This window comes from Hemicordylus capensis, chromosome 6 (assembly GCF_027244095.1).
Source record: "Hemicordylus capensis ecotype Gifberg chromosome 6, rHemCap1.1.pri, whole genome shotgun sequence".
NCBI classification, from domain to species: domain Eukaryota; kingdom Metazoa; phylum Chordata; class Lepidosauria; order Squamata; family Cordylidae; genus Hemicordylus; species Hemicordylus capensis.
Genome location: NC_069662.1, coordinates 54539580 through 54559432, shown reverse-complemented (window position 1 = coordinate 54559432; position 19853 = coordinate 54539580). Strand labels below are relative to the sequence as shown.

General features: G+C 51.1%; 1 protein-coding gene across 1 annotated transcript in view; it reads right to left on the bottom strand.

Moving 5' to 3' along the window:
* Window positions 1-19563, bottom strand: part of LIMD2 (LIM domain containing 2) — a 37974-nt gene extending 18411 nt beyond the window's left edge. Inside the window, exon 1 of the mRNA XM_053259047.1 lies at window positions 19282-19563. The gene's annotated coding sequence lies outside the window, so the exon portion shown is untranslated. The remainder of the gene's footprint in view (window positions 1-19281) is intronic.
* Between the last annotated feature and the right edge of the window lie 290 nt (window positions 19564-19853).

Here is a 19853-nt window from a genome sequence, read left to right as displayed (position 1 = left end):
AAAGTTTTTTTTACAGAGTTATTCTAACCCCATTCTTTGCCCTACATACAAAAAGTATACAATATATCTGAAGCAATCAAAAAGGTGAGGTGGTCTGTGTGGGGAAGACAGGGTTGCTTGTCAATTTTTCAGTCGGTACAGAGATCCAAGAAGCCCTGCTAGATATTCTGACATTTCCATCCATCCCTTACCACTCTTGATACGAGATGGCTGCACATGCATCACTAGATGCAGCAGGTTCATCAAAGAATAAGGGCACTTAAAACTCAAATGGGATACCTACTACAATAAAGATTCTGGTCTAAGACTAAGGTTCCGGAAATAAGGGGTCTGGTCCAAGATCAGAGGTGTTACATGAAATTGATGAAGGGGAAGATGTTGGACTTTCTGCATAAACTATGAACATGTTAAAGCTATTTTTAACAAAACAATTTTACAATAGCTGTGAAAGGCCTATTAACTGGCCGTTGAGATGGCCTTGGGCAGCCTAATGGATGACCTTTACCAGGGAATTGACAGAGGGAGTGTGACTCTGTTGGTTCTTTTGGTTCTCTCAGTGGTGTTCGATACATCAACCATGGTATCTTTCTGGATCAACTGGGGGAACTGAGGATAGGAGGCATTGCTTTGTAGTGGTTCCACTCCTTTCTCTCAAGCAGATTCCAGATGGTGGAGCTTGGTGACTGTTGCTTTTCGAAACGGGAGATATTATATGGAGTCCCTCAGGGCTCCATTCTGTCACCAAAGCTTTTTAACATCTACATGAAATTGCTGGATGAGGTCATCAGGAGATTTGATGCAGGGTGTTATCAATATGCTGACGACACCCAAATCTATTTCTCCTGATCATCATCATCAGGAAATGGATTCATTCCCTAAATGCCATTCCCTAAATGCTAAATAAATGCCTACGGGCAGTAATGGGCTGGATGAGGGTCAACAAATTGAAGCTGAATCTAAGCAAGATGGAGATGCTCATTGTGGGGGATCAAAATTTGAGGGATGAGTTAGATCTTCCTGTGCTGGATGGGGTCACACTCCCCCAGAAGGAACAAGTACGCAGCTTGGAAGTGCTCTTGGATCCAGGCCTCACCCTGGTGGTATTATTTTATTATTATTATTATTAATTTAATACATTTCTATACCGCCCAAAACGCAAGTTCTCTGGGCGGGTTACAAAACACCTCGTATCTCAGGTGGAGGCTATGGCCAGGATCACTTTCCATCAACTTTGACTGATTCAACAGCTGTGTGCATTCCTTGAAGAGAACAATCTAAAAACAGTGGTGCATCAGCTGGTAACCACCAGGCTTACTATTACAATGCCTCTACGTGGGGCTGCCTTTGTATGTAGTTCAGAAACTTAAGTTAGTTCAAAATGTGGCAGCCAGACTGGTCTCTGAGGTAACCCAGAGAGACCATATTATGCCTGTTCTCAAACAGTTGCTTTGGCTACCAATATGTTTCCAGGAAATATACCAAGTGCTGGTTATCGCCTTTAAAGCCCTAAATGGCTTAGGTCCAGGTTACCTAGAGAGCGCCTTCTTCTGTATGATCCCCATTGCACACTGAGGTCATCTGGAGAGATTTGTCTCTAGTTACCACCAGCACGTCCGGTGGTGACTTAGGAACATAGGAATCAGCCATATACTGAGTCAGACTAGTGATGTGCGGTTCGGTCCGGATCCGGCGGTTCGATCCCGGACCGAATCGGGCCCTTCTGGGACCGATCCGGACCGAATCCGAGTCGGTTCGGCTCCGAACCGGCTCGGGTTTCCCGAACCGGTTCGGGAGTTCAATTGAGTCTCTGGAGTCAGTGGAGTGTCCCTTTAAAGTTTGAAATGTGTCCTCCATTTTGTGGCTCATTCCTGAACTTTTGCTCCTAGCATCCATTTTGTGATGCTATTTTCAGGCATTGTATTGGCTGCGCTATTGATCCTTTGATTGGCCAGAATGAGTCCTTTGGTCTGGTAGGCTGCTTGGCTGTTGCACTGTTGAGAGCTGGCACCCTGTTGGCCGTGGGGGGAGTGCAAAGGTGGGGGCTCCCAAAGGAGGGAATTTCAAACCTATATAAACCCAAGCCTCTTCTCTGGAAACTTCTCTTGGCTGCAGTTGTGGGATCATCTCTGAGACCTTGCTTGCTCTTTTGCTGCTGGTGTCTGCTGTGAGTCCCTGCTGACTGTGTGTCACATTAGTGTGTGTCTGTCTCTCTGCTCTCTCTGTGTGTTGTTGTGTGCCACCTTGTCCATCTGCCCTCTGTCTGTCTCTGTCCAAACCTCTTTAATACTTTCCCCTCAACTTTTTCCAACTTTTCCTGTTGTGTTTTCTGTTCTCTTCACCCTTTCTCTCAACCCTTCTTCCAAAGTTTTGGCTTTCCCTCCTCCCCCCCCACCCCCCTCTTCTGCATTGCTTTCCTGTTTTTGTGCCTTGCCTGACTTTTGTTCCACTTTTTGAGTTTCATTCAATTATTGCTTCTGTGTAAATTTATATATTTGCTGATTTTGGTTTTTAATTAATAACTTCTGCTATTGTTATTGCTGGCTGCCTGTCTGAGTTGTGTTTCTGAGGATTTAGTTTATATTATTGCTGCAATTTGATTCCTTGTGTTCTGATTTTGATTGTTAATTTGTTCCCCTCTGGCCCTGCTCCTAGCTTCCCCCCTCCCTCCCTCCCTCCCACCCAGATAAGATTGTTTCCCTCCTGTGCTGCTGCCTGTTGAGCCTTGCATTCTTTGGATTTCTTTGTGGAATTAGGTTCTGGTTTTGCTCCCTGTGTGTGTCCCACCCACTCCCCCAGTCCCTCCCCCTGGTAGTTGTTACCCCCCCCCCGCCCTGAGACTTTCTGGCTGCCCTTTGGTTTCCTTTTTTTTACTTTGTGTATAGATTGTTTTGATTCAAATTTGATTGTTCCCCTGTGTGGTCCTGCTCCTAGCTTCCCCCCTCCCTCCCCTCCAGAAACCCACTCCCCCCACTGCCACCTCCTCCTCCTCCACTCCTGCCCTGCCTGCCCCCTCCCACCCAGACTGAGTGTTGTTCCCCATCCTCCCTGGTGCTGCTGCTGCTGCCTGTTGAGTCCTGTCTTAGTTACTTTGGTTTTTTGTGTGAAATCAATTAGCTTCTTTTGGTTCTGGTTTTGCTGTGTGTGTGTCCCATTCCTCCCTGCTGGTTGTTGTTGGTTGCTCTCCCCCCCCCCCAGACTTTCTGCCCATTGTTCCCAGGTGTTGGTTTTTTTTGGACTTTTTTTTCATATTGTTTGGTTTGCTTTGATTGATTCATTGATTGTTCCCCTCTCTGTGTGGCCCTCTGCTCCCAGCTTCCCCCCTCCCTCCCCTCCAGAAACCCACTCCCCCCACTGCCACCTCCTCCTCCTCCACTCCTGCCCTGCCTGCCCCCTCCCACCCAGACTGAGTGTTGTTCCCCATCCTCCCTGGTGCTGCTGCTGCTGCCTGTTGAGTCCTGTCTTAGTTACTTTGGTTTTTTGTGTGAAATCAATTAGCTTCTTTTGGTTCTGGTTTTGCTGTGTGTGTGTCCCATTCCTCCCTGCTGGTTGTTGTTGGTTGCTCTCCCCCCCCCCCCCAGACTTTCTGCCCATTGTTCCCAGGTGTTGTTTTTTTTTTGGACTTTTTTTTCATATTGTTTGGTTTGCTTTGATTGATTCATTGATTGTTCCCCTCTCTGTGTGGCCCTCTGCTCCCAGCTTCCCCCCTCCCTCCCCTCCAGAAACCCACTCCCCCCACTGCCAACTCCTCCTCCTCCACTCCTGCCCTGCCTGCCCCTCCCACCCAGATTCATCCCCCTTGACGCATACTAATCCCCCCAAAACACACCCTGCCCTCTGGTCTCTCCCCCTCTTGCCCCCCGACTCCCTGCTACATACCCCAGACCCCCTGAAACACACTCCACCCCCCAAACACCCTCTGTTGGTCTCTCCCCCTCTTGCCCCCTACTCCCTGCTACATACCCCAGACCCCCTGAAACACACTCCACCTCCCAAACACCCTCTGGTCTCTCCCCCTCTTGCCCCCCGACTCCCCGCTACATACCCCAGACCCCCTGAAACACACTCCACCTCCCAAACACCCTCTGGTCTCTCCCCCTCTTGCCCCCCGACTCCCCGCTACATACCCCAGACCCCCTGAAACACACTCCACCCCCCAAACACCCTCTGTTGGTCTCTCCCCCTCTTGGGACCGTCACCGCTGCTGCTGCCTCCCACACCCGAATCCCCCTCCCTGCTGCTACATTACAGCTCCTCCTCTCTTCTTCCTCTCTCTCTCTCTTTCTCTCTCCTCATCCCTTCACTTCTTCTTCCTCCCACAGCTGCAGCCACACAGTATCCTACCTCCGACCTCACCTGGAGGTCCCCGCCATCGGTTATTTTTCTTTTGAAAGTTGTTTTATTTCATTTGTCTCTGCTTGGGGGTGAGTTGAGCAACAACACATAAATAGTGTGGTCTCCTCACTTCTGCCCCTCCATCGTTGAACTACCCCGGTTGCCTGTGCCTCGTGCGGCCGCCCTGTTGTGTCCCAGCCCAGGGGGTTGGCTGTTGGCGGCGCATCCGTGACCAGCAGTGAGCGGCAGGAGAAGGACCGGAAGAAGAGGGGTTAGTGCGTGTGCAATTGTGCACCTTTTGTTGCCCCCTTTCTCTCCCTAGCTGGCGGTTTTAAATAGGGACACCCCTATCTTGAAATGCATTTGGGTGTGGGGAGGAGGGAGAGGAGATGTACCGTTGCAACTTGTGTCTTCATGCCCAATAAAGAAATTGCTGCTGCTGTGTGTTGCGTTGCATTGCATGCGTCTTGCAGGTGGTTTTTGAACAGGTGCCTTCTTCCAGAGTGTTTCCTTGCCTCTGGGGCAGTCTGAGTGGGGTCAGGGGATCGGATGCTGCCACTACATGCTGGGCCAATGCCATGCCAGAGTGCTTCCTTGCCTCTGGGGCAGTCTGAGTGGGGTCAGGGGATCGGATGCTGCCACTACATGCTGGGCCAATACCATGCCAGAGTGCTTCCTTGCCTCTGGGGCAGTCTGAGTGGGGTCAGGGGATCGGATGCTGCCACTACATACTGGGCCAATGCCATGCCAGAGTGCTTCCTTGCCTCTGGGGCAGTCTGAGTGGGGTCCTGGGTTCTGATGCTGCCACTACATGCTGGGCCAATACACACATATGATGATGAGGTTCAATCCATGATGCTGCCATCAAGTGTTTGCTGCTGCTTGCTTGCCATGGCATTGGGCGGGCAGAGTCACAGAGTGGGTGGGTTCAACCTCTGTTTAGGTGTGACTGGGTTCTGGTTTTGGTTGTGTGCAATTTAGAGTCACTAAATAGGCTGCATTGAGTTTGATGCTCCCCCCACAGGAACATTACTTGAGAACCACCCCCCAGAACCCACACTTTGTGTTCCAGTTCACTAAATAAGGCTTTCCTCCTTTGATCTGCAGGTTCCCAAGCGTTGACTGCGTCCCTCCCCCACCCCCGGTAGGTGCTGTGCCCTCCCCCCATCCACTCTCCCCCCCAAAAAACTTAAAAACTTGCCACCCACACCACAACTACTCCACCCAACTGCCCGTGCCACCCACACCAGGGGTCCACCCTTTAACCCCCTATTTTTTTAAAAAACCCTCCCAGACCCATCTCCCCAATTGGCTTGGTTGACTCCCGAGTCCCAAATTCTAAAAGGACACCCTCCCCCTCACTTCAATTGGCTTCCCCCCCCCCATCAAAAAGTCTTCCTTTCCCCCCAATTGGCTTCCTTTTTAAAAAACAAACTCCCCCCCCCCGCCGTCTCCAAATCAGCTGCCTTTTTTTTGGCCCCTAAGCCCCTCCAAATTATTTTTTTGACCCTGTCTCTGGCCTTCCTCCTAAAGTCTCCCTCCTTCTGACCTAGCAGCATGTCTGAGCGCCGTGTGGCGGGCAGGGCTCGCTCAAGGCTGGCAGGCAGAGGTGGGAGAGGCCAGGTGCGGGGTGCGCCTGCGGCACGGGGAGGGAGAGGACGCGGGGAGCCTGAGGACACCCCAGTTCTCCCCATTGGAGAATTCTTTGCTCCGGCCCCATCTTTGGTGCGCAGGATTCAGTTCCCCACGCCTGCTGCCGCCAATCGCGGCAGAGGCAGAGGCACCGTTAGGGCTGTGGCGGGTCCCTCCTCGCCGGCGGCACCAGGTGCTGCTGAGCTACCGCCAGTTGTTGAGGTGGAGGAGACTGTGGAGTTGGAAGAGCAGGTAGAGGGCGGTGAGGACCGTGCGGCTGGCAGCAATGCAGCCAGGTTCTCCCTCCCTCTGGGGCCCCTTCCCCCTATCCTTTCGCCGCTCAGTGGGGCCCCCCCTCGTGAAGCCCGACACTCTGGTGGGGAGCGGTCTGGCGAGGTGGTGGAGGAGAGGCCTGCCTCTCCGATGCCAGTTCAGCCGGGCCCTTCCTCCGCTGTGGAGGGCGGAAGGGGCGGGTTGGGTGGCAGCAGTGGGCAGGCAGCGGCGGCCGCCCCCCCCCCTAGGACTGCAGCCACCCTGCGAGAAACGGCCTAGGACGGCGCCCAGGGCGCAGGAGGCCAAGGGCAGTGGTGCATGGGTGCATTTTGAGGTCCCTCAAGATGACCCATTCCACGCCCGCTGTGTCTACTGCAGGATGCTTGTCAGCCGTGGAAGGGACCCTGCGCACCTGGGTACGACGCCTATGTGGAGACACCTAGAGCGTCACCACCCAGGTCTCAGGGGACAGGCTGGCAGCGCTAGTGCGCCTTGTGCATCTGCCACTAGGGCGGGCAGCGGCAGTGTGCCAGCCAGCAGGCAGGCTACACTGCCCGTCCAGCGGTGGACGCAGTCCTCGGGCAGCCAGCGTATTGTTCGCGTGGACCATCATCACCTCACCCGCCTCATAGGGGAGATGATTTCCACCGATGACCAGCCGTTTCAGGTGGTCGAGAACAACGGCTTCCGCCGGATTCTCCAATACCTGGCTCCCGAATACGTCATCCCCTCAAGGACGACGTTCAGCCGGAACGTGGTCCCCTCCCTGTACCGCCGGTGCAGGGAGCTCGTGTCGGCCGAGCTGCGTGCAGCTCCGGCCGGGACAAGCGTGCATTTCACGACTGACCTCTGGACCAGTGTCAGTGGGATGCACGCTTCTTTCCTGGCCCTCACTGCCCACTGGTGGGGACCGGAGAGTGAGGGGACCTCCGCGGGCGATGCTTCCGGGTCCGGCGCGGCTCCCGCTGCACTACGGCACAGGTGGGCCGTCCTGCACGTGGAGACGATGGACACGAGGCACACCGCGGAGGAGGTGGCGGCCGTACTCGACCGCCAGATAGAGGAGTGGATTGGCGGGTGTCCACACCTCTCCCGCGGCTTCATTGTCACCGACAATGGAGCCAACGTTACCGCCGCTGTCGAGACAGTCATGGACTGTGTGAACATACGGTGTATGGCACACACGCTCCATCTGACCGTCAGGGACGCCCTTGGCCTTAAGGAGCTGAGGGCGTCCCAGGAGAAGGGGGCCCGCCCCATCCCAGCTGCTGTTGCTGCCACGGCCACGCTTGTGGATAAGTCCCGCAAGCTGGCCGCCCACTTCCACTGCAGCGAGAAGTCCAGGAGACTGCTTCGCCAGAAGCAGGATGACCTTGGCCTTCCTCGCCATCTCATCCCTACGGATGTGGAGACGCGGTGGAACTCCACCTTCCTCCTGTTCCAGCGCCTGTTGGAGCAGGAGAGAGCCCTTGTCGCCCTGGCGAGGGACGAGTCCTTGGATGTCTGCGACTTCTCGAACGCAGAGTGGAAGCAGATGTCCGAGGCGGTGTCGGCACTCGAGCCCTTCCAGCTTGCCACGAAGGGCTTGTGTGGCGACACCACTCCCTTGAGCCAGGCGCTGCCCACAGCTGTTGGTCTCGAGAAGCTGATGGGTGGACTCCATATCTCTCTGACCACGCCAGAGGGTCGTGCTCTGGCTGGGAGGCTGAGGTCTGGGGTTGACAAGCGGCTCGTTGATGTGCTGGGAGACAGGGAGGAGTATGTCCTCGCTTGTCTCTGTCACCCAGCCCTCAAGGGCAATGCCGTGAGTGCCGACGACTTGCCCAGGTGGAAGGGCATCCTGGTCGAGAAGGTTAGGGAGGAGGAGGCCGCTAGGGCCCGCAGAGACCAGGGTGTTGGTAGTGGTGCGGGGGCAGCCCTCGCGGCCCAACCCGCACCCAGCAGCAGCATGGGCGGCCAGCCAGCGTCAGCTTCCCCTTCCCCTCCCTCTTCCCAGTCCAGCAGCGCGGCATCCCAGGCGGCGCCATCGCAGCAGCCATTTGCTACCGACTCGAGATCCGCCCAGTGGTTTCAGCGGTTCTGCTATGGCGCCATGCCTGGTATGCGGGAGGCTCGACCTGCCAGGCCCCTCTCCAGTGCTGAGCAATGCGTTGCGCAGTACTTGGAGGAGCCTGTGGAGGGAGACGGCGTGGACTGCGCACAGTTCTGGGCGAGCCGCCGCCAAGTCTGGCCGGACCTGGCGGTGGTGGCTGTGCGCCTCCTCTCCTGCCCCCCAACCAGTGTCCAGAGCGAGCGGGTGTTTTCACGTGCCGGGGACGTGGTGACACCCTCTCGCTCCCGCTTGGACCCTGGTCTGGTGGAGCAGCTGGTCTTCCTTAAGGTGAACCTCCCCCTGTTGGGCTACCCCAAGCTGCAGTTTGAGACGGGCGAGTGATTACCGTGGGTTGCCCCATGGTTGGTCACCTGCCTGGCTCGACCTCTGTGCTTATCCCTACCCTCCCCCCTTCCACCTCTAGCTGAGCTGACGTGACAGATGCTGAGCCGTGCCAGCCAGTCGCAGCGTGTAGTGTGCCCACACAGAGATGCAGTTGTAGTAGTAGTTGTAGTGCTGCGACTGGCCAGATGTTTACAATGCCCACGCCCACCTAAAAAGAAACCCAATGCTGACCAGCACAGGCCCTTTATCTATCCACCTGTCAGCATTTGGGGACCTGGCGTGGGCACGGCACACCCCCCCAAAGTAGCACAGCCCACGGAGTACTAGACTTAGCGGCAGCGGCGGGTATACGTTCTAAAATGCAGTGTAGATATGTAAATACTGTATGTAAATAAACATGTAAATAATTTTTTCTTTAAAAACCCCATGTCAAAATCAAGCCTCAAAATTATGCAAAAGAAAGAAAAAAAGGTGACAGAGGGAGAACAAAATGATGAATGCCAAATGAATTGATTTTATTGAAAATGTTGCCAGAAATCATGTGTGGGGGGCTTGGTTTACATGGAGAAAATGACTGGGTGATTTTTTCAAATGAAACGAATGAATTATTATCATCTTATGTTCATCTTGATTGTGGTCACTGTTGATGTTGGCTGATGGCAAAAAACCCAAAACCATCAGAATAGCAATGAACTGGCCACCAACACAACATATTGATTGATAACTGTGCAGGGGGGGAATTGGGTCTCTGTGTGTGTGGTGCAGGCTCAGTCTGTCTCTTCCTGTTGTGTGTCTGTCTGTCTGTCTGTCTGTGTGAATGGATGCCTAGCACTGTCTCTGTGTGTGGATGCTTTCTGTGTGTAGTGTGGTGTGTGTCTGTCTACATGTTTTTTTTCCTCCCCCCCATGCCTCCCTCCATCCTTCCCCTCTCATCCTCTCCCCTTCCTCTTCACCACCTTCCATCCTCCCTCCCTTCCAGCCCACCACCGCCTCACCTGCCCCCAACCCTGGTCTGGCAGATGATGAGAGTCTGGTCTCTCCCACCGAAGCACACACGTGAGCACGTGTGTGCACAAATATGTGGCTGACCAACTCTGAGCTGGACCCTCCCCCCTTCAATCCCCTCTACATCCCTCTCCCCCTCCCCTTTCCTCCCCCCTGCCTCCCTGCCTCCCTCCCCCCTCCTAGCTAGCAGCGCACACATACACACACAAAACACCTGTGGTGGCAAACACCACCAGCACACATGCACTCACACTGGTGCCACCACCACCTCTGCCTTGGGCCTCTGTGTCCTTGAGCAGATATGTGGTGGTGGACCAGAGAAGCATTTCTTTCCAGCAAGGCAAAAGGCATGCACTCACTGCACACACGCACACACACGAAGAGGTGAAAAGACGAGAAGAGGCAACTTCTAGAACCAGCAGCAGCAGGTGAGTGTCGTCGTGTAATTGTGTTGCTTCCCAAGGCCACTGCCCATGCTCAATGCTCAGTCTGCTGAAACTAAAGAACTAGCTACAATCATCCTTCCTCACACGCAGCTCAGCTGCACAGCACACTGACTAACTAGACACTACAGCTGGTGGTAGAAAAAAAGAAGTCTAGATTCTAGAAGATGTCCTGGTGGATTTTAAACTTTCAAATCTGTGCTAGGATTGCCTTGCCTCCTCCTCCTCCTCCTGCCTGTAATTGTGCCCTCTCCCCTTGCAGTTGCGCCGTCGTGATGGGTTGGTGATGTGCGTGCGCCGTCTACTTAGCTCTCTCCTCCTCATGTTGGCTGGGCTTGCCAGGCACTGGCTGGCAGCAGCTGTTGGCTGTGTGCTAGGCTCAGGCTGTGGCGCGCGTGACTGGACTGGGAATGTTATTGTAGCGGCAACACTGGTTGTGGTGGTAGCAGTAGTAGCTGTTGTTGTTGCTGGGCTGGTGGCTGCTGGCCTGTGCTGACTCTGCGCACTTGGTCTGGTCTGGTCTGGTCATTGGGATGCAGATGTAGGGTGTGTGTGCATCATCCATGGGGAGCATCAGAGCAGAGCAGAGCAGGTTGGCTGGCTTCTGTCTGTCAGGCCTAGTCAGTGGCAGGCACTGAGTGAGGCGGTGGTTTCTTTGGGCATCACGTCACCCATCATGCAGAGCGGCAGGTCTGCTGCTCTGCTGCTCCGCCTCCTGCTTCTTCTCTGTGTGTGCTGCTCTTGTGCTTAGTGTGCTGCTCCGCTGCTGCTGCTGTGCTGGCAGGCAGCACAGCAGTGGCCTTTTTGTTAGATCAGAGAGTGGGTGTTGTCTCTCTGAGTGTCCTCCTCTTACTTGCTTGGATAGGAGTGGTGGTAGTAGGTAGGCATTAAGATGGACTGACTAGGTGTTACGTGTTAGGGCGCCCAGAGAGAGGGGCCAAAAAGATGGGGTGGCAATTGTTGGGTTGCTCCTAGTATTATTGGTGAATTTCTGAAGAAAAAATTTTTTTCCATTGGCTAGAATGGGGGTTCGGGGCTGCCCCAGACCCGCCTCTGTGGGGTGGCAGCACCGCCAAAGTGGGTCCGGGGCCATGGCAAAAATGCCCTCAGTCCCTCCCAGCAATCCCCGTAGAGATAGGAGTGATGGTTCTGTTGTTTTTCTGAGGTGTTCTGAGTGAGTGTGTATTCTGTGATAGCAAATGAGAGTGGATTCATGGTGTCTCATTGGAAATCTCATAAGCTATCATAGAATCTACACTCAGAATACCTCAGAAAAACAACAGAACCATCACTCCTATCTCTACAGGGAATGCTGGGAGGGACTGAGGGCATTTTTGCCATGGCCCCGGACCCACTTTGGGGGTGCTGCCACCCCACAGAGGTGGGTCTGGGGCAGCCCCAAACCCCCATTCTAGCCAATGGAAAAAAATTTTTCTTCAGAAATTCACCAATAATACTAGGAGCAACCAATTGCCTTGGGATTTTTGGGGTGGAGGACACCCATGGGTGGCTACCACCCACCCCAGATTTTTTGCCCCTAAGGGCTCCACATTGTGAGTTATGGGCAAAAATTTATTTTTTGAAAAAAATTTGTAAAAAATCAGAGGAAGGTCCAATCGACTTGAAATTTGGGTGGCAGGTAGAACACAATGTCCCCTTCAAAACCAGCCACTTTTTGTGATCCGAACCGGTTCGGTTCGAAACCGAACCGGACCGGGGGGGTGGTCTGGCAAAACCAAAACCGAACCACCCCGGTCCGGTCCGGACCCGGTTCGGACCCGAACCGAACCGGGAGAACCGGTTTTATGCACATCCCTAAGTCAGACCATATGTCCATCTAGCTCAGTATTGTCTACGCAGTCTGGCAGCGGCTTCTCCAAGGTTGCAGGTAGGAATCTCTCTCAGCCCTATCTTGGAGAAGCCAGGGAGGGAACTTGAAACCTTCTGCTCTTCCCAGAGCGGCTCCACCCCAAAGGGAATATCTTACAGTGCTCACACTTCTAGTCTCCCTTTCATATGTAACCAGGACAGACTCTGCTTAGCTAAGGGGACAAGTCATGCTTGCTACCACAAGACCAGCTCCCCTCACTTGGAACCAGGCCTTCTCTGTAGCTGCTCCTGGCTTGTGGAATGCACTCCCAGCAGATATCCACAGTTTGGGCTCATTGTTGGCCTTCAAGAGAGCCCTAAAGCCTTACTTGTTTGGCCTGGCCTTCCAAGGTCTTTAAATTGTTCTTAAGTATTTTTAATTGGTTAATTGGTTTTAAATGGCTCTGAATTGTTTTAAATTTGTTTTTATATTCTGTTAAAACTTTTTTTAAAAATGGTATTTGTTCTTGTATTTCACTTGTTGTGGTAAACAACAGAGCCTTTGGATGGGGCAGTATAGAAATGTAATAAATAAATAAATATTACTCCATTCCCAGATTTGGAAAGTATTCTAGTACGGCCCCTAGTGGCAGAAAAGGAAATAATAAAACTGCTCAGTTGTTTGGAAAGAAGGGAATCTCCTGGAGAGGACACATAGATGGAGCAGATCGACAACTGAGCGACCATGTCCTCTGAACACAGGCTGTCAGGCAGGGTGGATTTGATTTAAATCAAACTGATTTAAATCACGATTTAAATCACGATTTAAATCACTAGCAGGGTGGATAAAAATCAAAAAAATCCAATTTAAATCAAAAAAATCGGATCTTTTTGATTTAAATCGGATCTTTTTGATTTAAATCGGATCTTTTTGATTTTTATCCACCCTGCTAGTGATTTAAATCGTGATTTAAATCAGTTTGATTTAAATCAAATCCACCCTGCTGCCAGGTGTGGGAGCCGCCACACTCACCTGCCACCTGCTGCTGCAGCCCTCTGCCCTCACCTGCCACTGGCATCCACAGACACCTCTCACAGCTGCTACTGTGGCTGGCTTTTCTTTGCAGTCATGGCACAGTATGATGACATCACTGCCCATCAGCTTGGGCAGTGACGTTATTATATTGCATCGCAGTCAGCAAAGAGAAGCAAGCTGGCCACACAGTGAAAGGGGGCTGCGGAGGCCGGTGGGGGAGGGGCTGCTGTCGTGGGTTGGGCTGGAGGCATTGGAAGCAGCAAGTTGCCAAAATATTTGGACATGGGCCACTGCCAATGTTACTACACCACTGGACAGAGAGTTTGCACTGGAACTGTTTCAGGATAATGCACAATTATGGCCACAAATGTATAAACAGGAAAAGTCATCCCTCAAAGAGATGAGTGATCTACGTTATGGCTCTTCCTATATTAAAACAAACGAGCTGGGCAGGGCACAGAGCACCTGCACCTCCTCGCCCCACTCGGCTTTCTGGCAGGCCAGCCAGCCCGCTTCTCACCCCTGCCCGCTTCTCGCCTTCCCATGCTTTCTGGCTGGTGGGCCAGTCTGAAAGCCAACTCCCAGCAGCAGCTGCCTCCTGCTCCTGACGGCCAGCCCGCCCCGCCACCACCTCCTGCTCCCGCCAGCCCACTGGCACCTCCTCTGGCCACCAGTGAGCATTGCTATTTTCTCTCCAGTCCCTATCCTATCCAGAAGCTGCTCGCAAACTCTCACAGAAGCTGCCACGCATGGAATTAGCAACAGGTATATTTAAGAGAATTAAGTATATAGAAGGTTGTTCTAGTAAGATCTGCCTACTTTTCTTTCACTATGTCTACAACTGGATTAAATTTAGTCCAATCGGTTAGGCCATTCATGTTAGCCCACTTGCGCCTCAAACGTTCATGCATCAACCATCTTGAATTGGGGTGGATGACATCACAAACTATGCATTTGAGGTGTCCCTACAACTGTACCAAATTTGGTCCAAATTGGTTCCCACTTGCACCTCAAACGTTTACGTGTCCCTCTTGAATCAGGCTGGATGACATCATTACAAATTACTCCCTTGAGCTATTCTTATGTGTCCCGACATCTGTAGCAAATTTGGTTCAAATAGGTTAGGCAGTTCACAAGTTAGCCCAATTTGCTTCAAATATTCACTTGTCTGCCATCTTTAATTGGGATGGATGACATCACAAACCACACCGCTGAGATCTCCCTGTGTGTCACTCACTACAGTTGTACCAAATTTGGTTCAGATCTGTTACAGTTCATAAGTTAGCCCTCTTGTGCCTCAAACGTGTATGCATCCGCCATCTTGAATTGAGAGAGATTACATCATCACAAACTATACTGTTGAGGTGTCCTTATGTGTCCCTACAGCTATACCAAATTTGGTTCATATTGGTCCGGGGGACACACACACACACACAATGATGGGCGATCCCATAAGCCTACTAGAAAGTAGGCTAAAAATATGTACAAAAGCTCAAGAATTGTAGGTGGTCTCCAAATTGTAGATGAGTTTCCTGTTCTGGAACCTGATGGACTGGATTGAGTCCCAGCAGAAGAACAGGAACACTTATTAAGTAGGAAAAAATCCCCATAGATCAGTGCTTTCTTCTCTATCATATTTTTAAACAAAAATACCAAGAAAAGCAAGCAGCATGTTTGTGTCACCTTCAGTAGGATTTGATGCAATCTCCAAATAACATTGTGCAAACCCCACCTGGTGGCTAGGGGGCTGCTCCTGGAAAAACTAAGGCTGGGCAGGGGCAGCTAAAAGAGTGAGAGGCTCCTGCACAAGGCACAGGCTTTCCCCCCCTACCCCCAGTTTTTCCAAGGGCAAACTTTGCCTCTGTTTCTAAAAAGATGAATGATCCAGGACTAACCAGGATCATCCCATACTCGAGACCATTAATGGGAAACTTAACCCCATTGGTATGTTTCCCAGACTAAGGGGAACACCTATATCGGGGGCAGCAGCGATATGGGAAGATACTGAAAGGCATCATCTCATACTGCCCAGGAGATGGCAATGGTAAACCCCTCCTGTATTCTACCAAACACCCACAGGGCTCTGTGGGCACCAGGAGTCAAAATCGACCTGACGGCACACTTTACTTTGACCTAACTTACATTAATCAATTCAAAAATAAATGAATTAAGTTGGAGATACGTCCAAGCTGATTTGATGTTTAACTTTGTCTCAGTTGTTTAACAGGTTCTTCTCAGTGGATTTTTATCTATCTGGTGGGGCCAGTCTCTTCTTTTGCACCATAACAGGGCTTTTAATAGCTCCTCTAAATTATACTGTTCTTGCTGAAGCAAAAGTGATTCAGGTTTTTCCAAGAACCAAGTTGCTATAGCTACTATTTGGGATGCCAAATAAGAAGTTGATATGTTAGAGATATTTATTCCTCCTTTTGGGGGGGGGGCACAAAACTGAAAACAGAATCCTTGATATCTTTCCTTCCTTTATAATGATTCTTTGTTTTGTTTAATAATAATCTTTTCCACTGCAGAAGTGAAGCCATTAGAGGTAAGATTAGAAAGAGAACTAACTGTTTAGGGAGGAAGCTAATTTTTACAGATGCCAGTCTTGCTGTCTAGTTAAATTTCAGTTTAGCCCAACATTAGAGATTTCCTCCATGTTCCTAATCACTGGAGTTCAAATTAAAGATCTTTTCTGTATCTGCTGGAAATCTGACATCCACATATTCTATTACTTTTTTTCTAAACTGTAAATTAGATACTATATTACATGTTGGGTCACCAATACTTAATGCAGATAACTCTGATGTTGATTAATTCGATTTATAATTTAACCGGGCTAGCTTAGCCTAGTGGTTCCTTTGCATTGCGAATTTATATCCCACCAATTCCCCATAAGTTTTAATACACTTTAAAGCCTCTAAGAGCTGTTACTTTAATCAATGCATCGCCAGCTTACTTTTTAAAATCTCTTACTTTCAATCTTATCAAATTATCGGATATAATTACAACAGCTAAGATTTTTAATACCTAGGACAAGAAACAAAAGTGAAAGAGAGCATCCTTGTTGTGTTCCTCTCTACCAAATTATGACATCTGAAATGTGATAATTAACAGAGATTCTTGCTAGTAGTCTATCATATGATAGAGAACCTCTTTGTTGTAACCCATCTCCAAATCCAAACTTTCTTATCACCCTATTTTACTGAAGTTTAGCTACAGCCAACAACCTGGATGGCTTTAAGAGGGGTTTGGATAACTTCATGGAGGAGAGGACTATCAACGGCTACTAGCCCTAGTCGGAGGGCTGTGGGCCACCTCCAGCCTCAAAGGCAGGATGCCTCCGTCCAGTTGCAGGGGAGTAACAGCAGGAGAGAGGGCATGCCCTCATCTCCTGTCTGTGGCTTCCAGCGGCATCTGGTGGGCCACTGTGTGAAACAGGATGCTGGACTAGATGGGCCTTCTTGGGCCTGATCCAGCAGGGCTGTTCTTATGTACTGTAAACAATTGTCACTTTTAACTGAAATAATTTGTAGTGAGTCTTGGTTAATGCAAATAAACTGATTTTGACCAGCTTAGTCGCCTTATCCCAAGCGTCTTTACTGAATAATCACACAATCTTGGTGACACATTCTGAATGTGTGGAAGGCCCTTACCTATGGATCATCATCCTCCTGTTGAATTTCTGTTTGTGCTGGGAAGAGTATAGCTCATTTGGTTACAAGTATGCTTTCAAGCTTGTGATTTCACAGCTTGAGTGGTCTTGCTTCCTTTAACACTCTGGCCTTCCACTTTTCTAATGTTTAAACTATTTGTACTGTAAGCACCAACATCCTTTGCTGCCTTTACACTTTCTTGAGTAGCTTACAAGTCAAGAGTAAATTGAAAGTATCGTAATGGCTGACATAAGGAAAATTACTCAAAGTAGTCCCTTTGAAATTAAAGACAAATGAGGTGCTGCCTAACTTGTCATTTTAACTTCAACAGGACTATTCAGGGTAATTTTTCTCATCATGTCAGCCAATACGTCTAATCCCTTGTTGGATTTGATACCATTATATATATTTCCATCTTTTCCCTAGTGAATGCACTATGTAGAAGGAGCTTCTAGCGCAATCATTTTCTTTCTTTGCTGGGCTCATGGCTGTGACTTCCAAGCCTAGTCAGGGCCAAGCATTTTCTTTGGTTTCTTCTGAGTTACTTTTTTGCAAACGTCGTTTGGGTTTCAATTGCAAATATTACATTCCACTCATAGCCTCTTTTCCATTCACTGCTGTAACTGAAAGGGGATGGTTGTCCATTTTTCATTCTTTTCACTGGGTCCCAAGACAATCTTGTATTGAGTCTAAGCTTCTGCTCTTTAACCATCTTCAGCATCATCTTGTGCTATCTTAGCTCTTTTTTTTAAAATTGTATTCTTGTCCTCATATTCTTCATTCTTCTAATGTTGACTTACTTGTTAAACTTCCTGTTTTATGAACTCCCTCTATAAATAGATTTATAGTACTATTTTGCTATAAGAAAACAGGAGAAAAGAATGGAAGGAGATCACCAGTAATTTAACCCCTCTCCCCTGCAGGAACAGAAACTGACTAATTAAGAGGCAATTCATTTCTAATCTTCCAGTTGAACAGGAAGCAGAAGCGGGCAGAACCTACTAGAAGGAAACTTTTACTTAATGTTGCTGAGGTCCTCTGCTGAATAGGAAGTACTTTTGAGCAGACATCACAGAAAGATCTTGGCCATGGAGAAGGGTAGTTAATATAGCACTATATTTAGTGCAATGTGGACCCTCCATTTTAATTCTGCTTCTAACTAGTTGCAGAAAAGCAATGCCCCAACAACACTAAAGGGTTTTAATATAAAATCAACCCATAGTTCACGTGCCTCTGGAGGAAATCAGAAGTTCTGGCTGACTCTACCCAAGTTCAGTTTTAAAATGAACACAGGTACAATCATTCACACAAAAACACATACATATGTACAGACATCTGAACACAGGTACAACACAGTGAGACTCTCCACACGAGCAGTGTGGAGAGCCGTACCGGGTTTCGCTGGGAGAGCAGGTTGACCCGCTCTCCCCACAGATGATCAGGTGGCTAGTCCTGGGTGGCCAGATCGGCCACCCACACAATTACAGGATCTATCACAGAGCCTGTTGGGGTGGCGGGGCTCCTGGCCTCCAGAAGTTCCAGAATGGCCCCGGGTGAGTGCATGGGGCATTCTGGGGCGCCCCTCCACACACACACCAGGAGGCTTCTTGTTGCCACCCCATTAGGGGTCTCTGCTAAACTCATTGGTTGGGGGGGGGGGCAATTACACAGGTTTGCTGCCGGGAGTCACGACTCCCACTGCAGCACATGACCCATAGGATGGGCTCCCTTAGCCCGGTTTCTGTGGCTCCTGAGAATAGCCTCAGTGTCTGAATAGGATTCTAGTTAATCCCATTTTGGAACCAGCTACCAATGCTGGAGCAAAGTCATGGCCAAGAGCAACATAATCTGAGCAGTGTGTCTTGCCCGACATCACAGTGTAACTACTACAGCCAAACATACCGCTCTGGAAACAGGAGGCTATTCCCTATCAGCGAGAGCGACCTGACGGCCACACCTGAACCCCTGTGTTTAAATACCACTGTGTTAGCCTTTTGCTATAGCAGCAGACACAGAAATCCAAGGAGCACCAGGACACCTTAAAGGCCAGGCATCACACCCGGGACAAAATCCACGCCAATCTGGCTTCTTTCCAGGCCGTTTGTCCCCCGCCCCTTGCCCCCATCCTTGCTCCTCCTCCATCCAGGCCCTCGCGCCCCCCCTCCGTGCTCTGTGATACACCTCAGCTCCGTCCAAGACGGAAAGCTGCTCTCTGCAAGGGGAACTTGGGCGTTTCTGGGCTTGGTACAGCGCCTAGCACGGTAGGGCGAACCGGAACGAGCGGAAGGCGTAGGCATGCCGCCATCTCTTGGCGTCCAGTGCACAAAAAGCAACCCAGCGGCCGCGGCCACCCCGCCGACCCCTGCCCCGGGGCAAACGTAGACACGCCCCTTTGCAAGAATGCAACCCCCGCCAGCACCACCATCCATGCCGAACCCAAACTTGCCGGCGCCTTCTCGGCCGCAGGCGTGCAGCGGAGCTCCACCTAGGCATGCCATGCCACCCATCTGCACAGCCTCCCCCGCTCCCAAGGCCTCCCTTGCAGCGTAGCCCCCTCACTGCGTCCTCTGCAGACGCCCCTCTCTTTCATCTCGCCGCCGCCGCCGCAATCTGACATCCCTCTTCTCTCTCTTCCCGCCTCCGACCGGGGGCTTCACTCACCAGAAGGCTCTGCTCTTTACAGCAGCCTCTTGACCGTCCCTCTCGAGGCCGCCGGGCCGCCTCTCTTTCCCGCGAGTTGCCAAAGGAGGGTGGAAAACGCCGCCGTGGAGCCCGAGCTGGGGCGACGAAGGGACCGCTTCGCCTTCGCTGCCTCTTGAATGAAACACAAAGCGCGGCGCTGCCTGCCTGGGATTGGCTGCCTGGCTCCTCCTCACCGTCTCCTTTGTGCGTGTGCGTGTGTGTGTAGGTAGCAGCCACGCATCCCTTCGAGCCCCCCGCGCCTGCCCTCCCCCTCTCCACCCCCCTCCCCCAGAATCGCATGTGGCCTTTTCCTAGATCGCCCCCCCCCGCCCTCTCCCTCCTCGGGCCAGACCAGATGAGACGGCTGGCGTTAGAGAGGCGAGGGGGGAACGTGGCTTCGGTAGGGTGGCCAACCCTCCAGGATTGGCCTGCCGTCAGCATCAGTCTCCGGGTCACTACACTACTGAAAGCAATCTGGGAAATTTCATGGCCTGAGATTGTGAAAAATGTCTCCAGAAATAGCTTCAGTCAGGCTACTCTACCTTGGAGAG